The sequence below is a fragment of the Chelonia mydas genome, chromosome 3 (genome assembly GCF_015237465.2).
Source record: "Chelonia mydas isolate rCheMyd1 chromosome 3, rCheMyd1.pri.v2, whole genome shotgun sequence".
Lineage (NCBI taxonomy): Eukaryota > Metazoa > Chordata > Testudines > Cheloniidae > Chelonia > Chelonia mydas.
Genome location: NC_057851.1, coordinates 55,329,329 through 55,337,182, shown reverse-complemented (window position 1 = coordinate 55,337,182; position 7,854 = coordinate 55,329,329).

The window sequence follows — 7,854 nt, the reverse complement described above, 5'->3', positions numbered from 1 at the left end:
TAACTGTGTAATGTAATCTTTTGGTCTGTCTTATCCAATATCTATAGCATATTTTAATAAAGCCCATCAAGCTTTGAGAGTTACCTGGAAAAATATCAATACTTTGCTTACAGGGGCTCAAATTTGCATGCCTCAAACTTCCTTAGATGTCAGGGAGGCCCTGAATATACAAAGAATGAAGGACTTTGTCCAAACTTGCCTTAATGACTCAACTTGCAGAGGAATAAGTTACCTTGGGAGAGATCAAGCTTTGGTACAGGGGAACAGTAGAACTGTACTCCTTTGACCGGAGAGTGGCAAGAGGTGCTCAGGTGATGGTGAAGTCATGGAGGAATGGTGATTTGCAAATGTAACTGCTATTGACTTCCTTTGGCAGAGCACCGCAGCTACAGGGTGTGTACTATAGTGATGGTCTTGTTGCTAAGGCACTGGCTTGGCAGAAGATCAGGGTTCTCTCTGTAACTCTGCCATAGACTTCCTGTCGTACTCTGGCCAAGTCACATGATATCTCTGTGCCTCAGTTCCCCATCTGTAAAATGGGGATGATACTTCCCCACTTTCCAGGGTTGGTGAGAGGATAAATTTTTCAGTGCAAGACAAATGCCATCATGTTTAGCACCATACCTAAGCCTATAAATAAATAAATCCACTCAAGCAATTACTCAAGGGACCAACAAAAACTGATTGCTTACTGGAGGTGGTGTTCTACTAAAGGTGGAGCAGAATTCTACTCATTGCACTGGAGGTCAGGCTTATAATATAAAATGTTGCCTAATAGTGTGACATTTTCCATAGGCTTCACTGCATAATATACTGAGATTCAATGCAAAAATCTCTATTAATGCTCCATTAACAATAAGAATTTAAAACCACAAAAGGAAGTGGATTCAGAGTTCCGGTTCTCATAGCTAATACAACTCTTTTCCACTGAAAATTTGTAACATTTTGTATTGACATATAACGCTGTTAACCGTATGCTACTACACACATGCAATCAAAGTGACTCAGTTACCATGCCAATAATTAAATTTTCCCACCATTTAAAATCTCAGTCATTAACTGCATTAACAACATTTATTGCATTGATACTTTTTTTAAAAAAGTTACCAAATGAAACATTATTCCATTTTAAAGATAAATAGAAAAAGATCGATAAAAATGTGGACTGGACACACATTAAAACAAAATTATGCTGTTTGCTCCTTTCAGTGGGCGATGCTAGAGTCTGATGTGCAGCATTCCAGATAAAGGTCCACTTGATAAATATTTATCTGTCCTGTAAATGAATCTTGATGGTCCCATCAGCTAAAGAAATGATCTTATTGTCTAATTTAATATAACAAATGGGTAGTTAATATGAAGGCTCCGTGTATAGGGAAAGTCAGTATTGGAGGTTTCACTGCTAATGTGGATCCTTCTATTCCACACCTCTAGTCCCTCCCCACCAGCCAGGAAACACATTAGTGCTCTGGGGCTGTAGTTGTAAGCAGCAGGGTGCTTCTGTAGCCACTCCATAGCCTGGGGGAAGGATTATTTTCCTCATGTCCACTGCAGAGCTATCAGCAAACAGCCCAATATTCAGCCTGTGCACTGGATTTCAGGATCTGGGCCATAATACAGAAAAGCACTAGATATATGTAGAGAGACAAGACATTGTGCACCATGGTATCTAGCTGCTAAGAAGGCGAGGTACCAATGTCGTTCAGTGGGCTCCAACTATCAACATTTTGGGTAGCCATTGAACATGCTAGCCCACTGTATCACAGATATACAAGACTAATATTTTCCAGCATGGATGACTAAAATTAAGCCAAATACGTTCAAATTTAAACACATAAGACTGATTTTCATTCACTTTAGGGGGAGGTGGTAGGTACTCAACTCCTCTGATAATCCAGCCAAATGAAAAAATGGATTTGGATACCCTAGTTTGAAATATTTGGCCAATGTTCATTGGGACAGTACTGGAAACAAAGAGTACTGATTTAAGCAAAATATGGTAGGAAGTGAGCTATTATTTTAATTACAAGTCATCATAGCTACAGTTTATTTTTAAAATACATAGTGCCTTTATATTAAATCTCATTCTTATTTTTGCTTTTCCAGTATCCTGCCATTCTCTATTCTTCTACTGTACGAGTAGTTATGCTTAAGAGAAATTTCAATTTAGAGAGGTCTGGACACAAACCCAAATAGTGAAGTGGGTTAAAATACCCCATCTTTTCACCTCTGCAGATCTTGATTCAAATCCCTTGTTTGTATAACCACAAGAAAATTATTTTGTTGATTGTATCCTACTCCCCATATATCAACATAAACAAACAAACCTAGAACTGGCCACACTTAGGCATAGTTTGCAACCGATCCTGCAGATTGGCTGATAAAGAATTGGGATGGCTGTGTTAGACAAGCCACAAACACCTTCTGCTGCAAACACAACAAAGTTGAATGGAGTGTGTGGAGATCATGCCTGGTAGCAGCCTGTTCTAAATTGGTTGCCTGAGTCAACCACCAGGATTCCTTATCTTTCTTACACAATGACTAGATGACAAACCTATTGTCTTTGCTTTTGCTATCAACAAACTTGTGTTTGGAGACTTACCTTATAACTAGTTCCCACCCCAATGAGAGTCTCCTCACTGATCGTGGATGATGCTTAAAGAGTGGAGGCCTCAGCACTGAGCTAGCAGTGATCAGCACTGATGACCTGAAACGACATCATTCCTTGTCAGATGACAGGGGCATGAGCCCTCAGTCTCTAATGCTTCGATGGCCTTAAGCAGTTCAGAACAAAAAGCCGTCTGATAGTGTGGTTGTAATAAGAGCTTTTGGTTGAATTGGACTAATGTCAGCCCACCTTTGTCAGCAAAAGCCAATGGTCAGTGTCAAGTTCAGTACCTCTTCAGCGAACTCAGACATCCATGACTGTTGACCACCAAGTCCCTGACCATTACCATCAGGCAGCCTCCAGCTCCAGATTATGGCTAGCACCAGACCGGACATCAAGCAGGTGGCAAATGTCAGATATTTGGGAAACATCATAGATGAAAGATGTGGACACTCATATAGCTGCAGCTGCTGCTGCCGCCATGTTTCAGGCCTTTCAGCTGCCTCTGTGGGGATGTTGTGACATCAAGCTTGCTATGATGCCATGGATGTATAGAACTATGGTTGTACCAATTCTATTGTATGGAAGTGAAACACTGGTGCTGAGGAAGGCTGCAGAGCACCCACTGATGTTTTCAATTCTTGTCATCCTTGTCAGCTACTCTATATCAAATGGCAGGACAAGATCAGAAATAAGAATATTTGAAGCCAAATCCAGCAACTGCCTCTAGATCTGGTTTCTGAGGCTTTCTTGGAATGAACATATTAGAATGGCAAACCAATGAATTCTGAAGCAGGTATACCAAGGAAAGCCATGTGACACTCAATCTGCAAGGAAACCATGTCCCTCTGGGAAGTGCTGATGATGATGAGGAGGAGGAGGAGGAAGAAGCAGTGGCACGGAATGAGCCTCTCTCACTTTGTCTGCTCCAGTAAAACTTGAAATTGGAGAAGAATGATTACTGCAAATCAGGATTCAATTTCACTGGCAGAACTATGTGTGGAAAATTGCTCAACAGCTGGTTCAGGACAATGCTATTACAACAGGCAAACTACCAGTATGAAAGTATTTATTGGCTTATTATTTCAATTTGCTCCCCATTCTCTCTCAAACCAGACAAACTTTCAAACCAGTAAAAGCATGTTAAGTGCTCCAAAGCATGTTAAGTGCACACACACAAAAGAGAGCGACACACCATTTCATATGCTCTGTAAATGTTTTTTGTTTTGGTGCATAAAGGTTACATGAGTTATTGATGTGAGATCCTGGTTCTTGCCTATGTACATGTATTATAAATAATGTCAGAAAAATGTTTACTTAGCCAGCTTATTGGGAGAAATAGAGAAAGGAAAGAAATTGGCCACGTGCTTCATAATAAACAGAAACTAAGGAAAACATGGGAGTTATCTCAATTTGTTTATATTTTTTTTATTAATACATTTTAAATCATTCTGTGTTTTCCACTGGTCAGAATAAGAAGCGTCTCCAAGCTGATGTTCAGCCTCAGTCTGTTATTTTGGAACAAAAGCAGAAAGACTCACATTTCAAGCCATCACTATGTAGTTCTGGGTACCAGCAATGGGACTCCTGGAGCATATTGAGAAAACAAAGGGCTATTTGGTCTTTACTCGGACAAAACTCACACTGTCTTATTTACAATAAAAATTCCCAGACCTATCCATGCATACATACTAGGTGCACACAAACAAATGCATACATTGCCTGAGCACTAACATCTTAATACTCAGATGTCAAAAATCAACTGCATGCACAGATATTGCTACTCAAAAAGTGCACTTGGACAAACTGAAAATTTAGCCCTCCAGAGTCTAGCTGGTAAAATACAAAATTACTCTAAGGAATAACTTAATAAACTACAATACATTATAAACATTTTGAGGAGCTTTGTGGACCCATATTCATACTAGCTAGTAAAATCAAGTTGGTGTGGAGGTACAGTATTGTATTCATTGTTGATAAAGATCATGAAGCAGCTTCCACAGGAAGGCAGGATGCCAGCTTCTCTCAAATAAGTGGCCATCTATATCCATACTGAAGAAACTATCTTGACACTGATAATTTCACCAGTTGCCATCTGTCTCAAGTGTTCCTTTCTGGGGCAAGTTGGGAACACTCACACTCCTTTCATCCATATCAGTCTGGTTTTAGGCCTAAATATGCAAGTCTGCATTCAGTTTTGTTGACTAAAAATGTACTTTTACTGATGGACAAAGATCATGGTCAAGATTTTAAAAAGTAACTAGTGATTTGGGGTGCCTAATTCAAGACATTTTCAGACAGCTGATTTTCAGAAAGTTCTGAGTAGCTGCTCTCTGAAAATCAAGCACTTTTAAAAGGTATCTTAAGGTGGGTACCCAAAAAGAGATGCACTCAAAATCACTAGCCACTTTGGAAAATATTGGCTCAACTGCCTATGCTAGGGTCTGCCTGCAACTTTTGATGCCATTAACCATGAGCCTGGTTGGGATAGTCAGGATTGCTCAAGTAGTTCTTTTCTTTTAGAAAGATCAGAGTAGGTCTTGTTAAACAATTGTTCATTAGCTCCTAAGGTCTTGGTCATATGTCGTCCTCAGGATTTTATGTTATCACCCCCCATTCAGTGTGAGTGCGAGGCGGGGTGGGAAAAGCTAGGAAGAAGACTTAGACTTAGAAGCTCTTAGTATATGGAAGACACGCAAGTCTAGTTCCCCTTTTCATCAACACAGAAGGTGCCATTTCTCTGATGACCCAGTGCTTGCTTGGCAGAATGACTTGGGTTATTATGAGCTGGTTAAAACTCAAATCCAGGGAACACAAAAATGTTGAAACAGAAAAAGTCACAACTTTTCCTTTTCCCGTCTCTGAAATGAAACGTCAGTGAATTGGACACAGTTTTGATGTCACTGCATTTTCCACCAGAAATCTGTTCTACTGAAATTTTTCAGACCATCTCTAATCAAAATTATTAAAAAATGGTCTTAGTTAAAACAAAAAAGAGCATTTTCTGTTGTCTCATGGTACAGTAACACGCAGCTAAGTGGAACAGTGGGGAATAATATTGTATAGGTTCCAAAATCTAGTTCCCTGATAATCATTTTGATAGTGAGACAGAGTCAGGCCAGATGGCTACAAGAGAGTGGTCAAAGGTAGATGCATTAGTTCCAGGTTAAGCAGGTCCCTTTTCCCTGGGTAAGATAACATGGACTATTCCAGAACACTCCGGAACTTTCTAGAACTAATTAAGGCAGGCAGGCTAATTAGGACACCTGTAGCCAACTGGAAAGCTCTAGAATTAATTAAGGCTAATCCGGACACCTGGTTTAAAAAGGCTGTCATTCCAGTTAGTGAGGTGTGTGCGTAAGGAGCTGGGAGTGAGAGGACATGCTGCTGGAGGACTGAGGAGTACAAGTGTTAACAGACATCAGGAGGAAGGTCCTGTGGTGAGGACAAAGAAGGTGTTGGGAGGAGGCCAAGGGGAAGTAGCCTAGGGAATTGTAGCTGTCGTGCAGCTGTTCCAGAAGGCACTCTAGACAGCTGCCGTCCACAGGGCCCTGGGCTGGAACCTGGGGTAGAAGGTGGGCATGGGTTCCCCCCAAACCTCCCAACTCCTGACCCAACACAGGAGCTTCCACCAGTGGGGAAGGTCTCTGAGCTGGTCCCCAACCCACATGGTGGATCAGCAGAAACTGCAGGGATTGTTCTTACTCTTTTTTCCCCATGCTGGCCAGTGATGAGGTTGTCTGAGTGAACGGCAGATTTGAGCCATGAAAGTGGGCAAACTGAGGGCTGCCGTGAATCTCTGAGGTGAGCAAAACCTGCCAATAAGTGCAGGACCCACCAAGGTAGAGGAGGAACTTTGTCACAATAAACATCATTTACTGATTTTTCAAAGACAAACGCTAGATACCCGTATCACTCTTCAATAGTGGCTAACCTGGTAGGTAACCTCTAGAAGTATATCTGCTTTTCCCATTGTTTAGAAAGCAAACGATCTTCCTCAGAGGAGTATAGATCAATTACATTATTTCTTCCTTACCAGAGTACAGCTCAGTTACTGATCCTGCAAACAGTGACATATATAAGTATTTCCACTGACTTTAATGGAACTACTCAAATGTTTAGATTTATACACATGTGTAAGTATTTGCAGAATAGGGACCTTAGTGATGGAAGGACTCTGAAATGCATTTGCTTCTGAATTCGGACAGCTTTTCTAAACAGGAACATTCAAGAAAATCTGAATTAACTGAAGGGGTAAATTTGAAGTGGATTTGTTCAACTGCATTAAATCCCTGTGTGGATGCTTTCGGTAGATTAATTCACTTATCTCCAGTTGGATTCATAAACCCTCTTTTAGAGCCATGAACCCTCTCCTAGAGTTCAGCACCTAAAGTAGGTCAGCCCTTTAAAAAAACAAAAAAACAAAACAAAAACGGTAGTGCCACCCTCCCCTTATAACATTTAGCCCAGTAGTTAAGACACTCACCTGAGCTGTGGGAGGCTGGAGTTGAATTTCTTCTACCTGATGTGGAGGAGACATTTGGAATGCATGCTACAGTATTGGGCCCAAAAGATGATATGGGGGAACACCTAGTTTGTGAATCCCACTGAGGAGGCAGCTGGATGTGCACCCAGCTGCCCAAATATAGGTGCCTAGGGGACTTTAACATCAGAAACGTACTGTATGTCTACACAGCAAAACAAAAACAACCCCTCTACCCCAGCAGTGAGCCTCAGAGCCTGGGTCATCTGACTCGGGCTCCCACTGCAGTTTTAAAAATAACAGTGTAAACCTTTGGGCTTGGCCTGGAACCTGGGCTCTGAAACCTGGCAACGAGAGACTGTCTTGGACTTGGGCTCCAGTGCAAGCCTGAATGCCTACATTGCTCCTTTTAGTCCCTGAGCACCAACCCCGTGAGACCAAGTCAGTTGACCCAGCTCTGAGACACACTGCCTCAGGTCTTTTTTTGTTGTGTAGATGAACCCTTACGTGCCTAGAGACTTTCAGTGAGTACAGGATTAGGCAGCAGTTGAGTAGGGATTTTGGAATGCCAGAGGCGCCTAAAATGTTGAATTTAGGCCTCTGTAGTGGATGTTAGGTGCCAAAATCCTCATTGTGAATCCATCCAGAGTGCCTGACTGTAGCAGGCAATTACCTCACCTGGATTCTCTTTCTCCATTTAAAGTTTAAAAACAATCTTACACAGAGAGACAGCTATTACCTGTAGTGATTTAGAAACACAGCC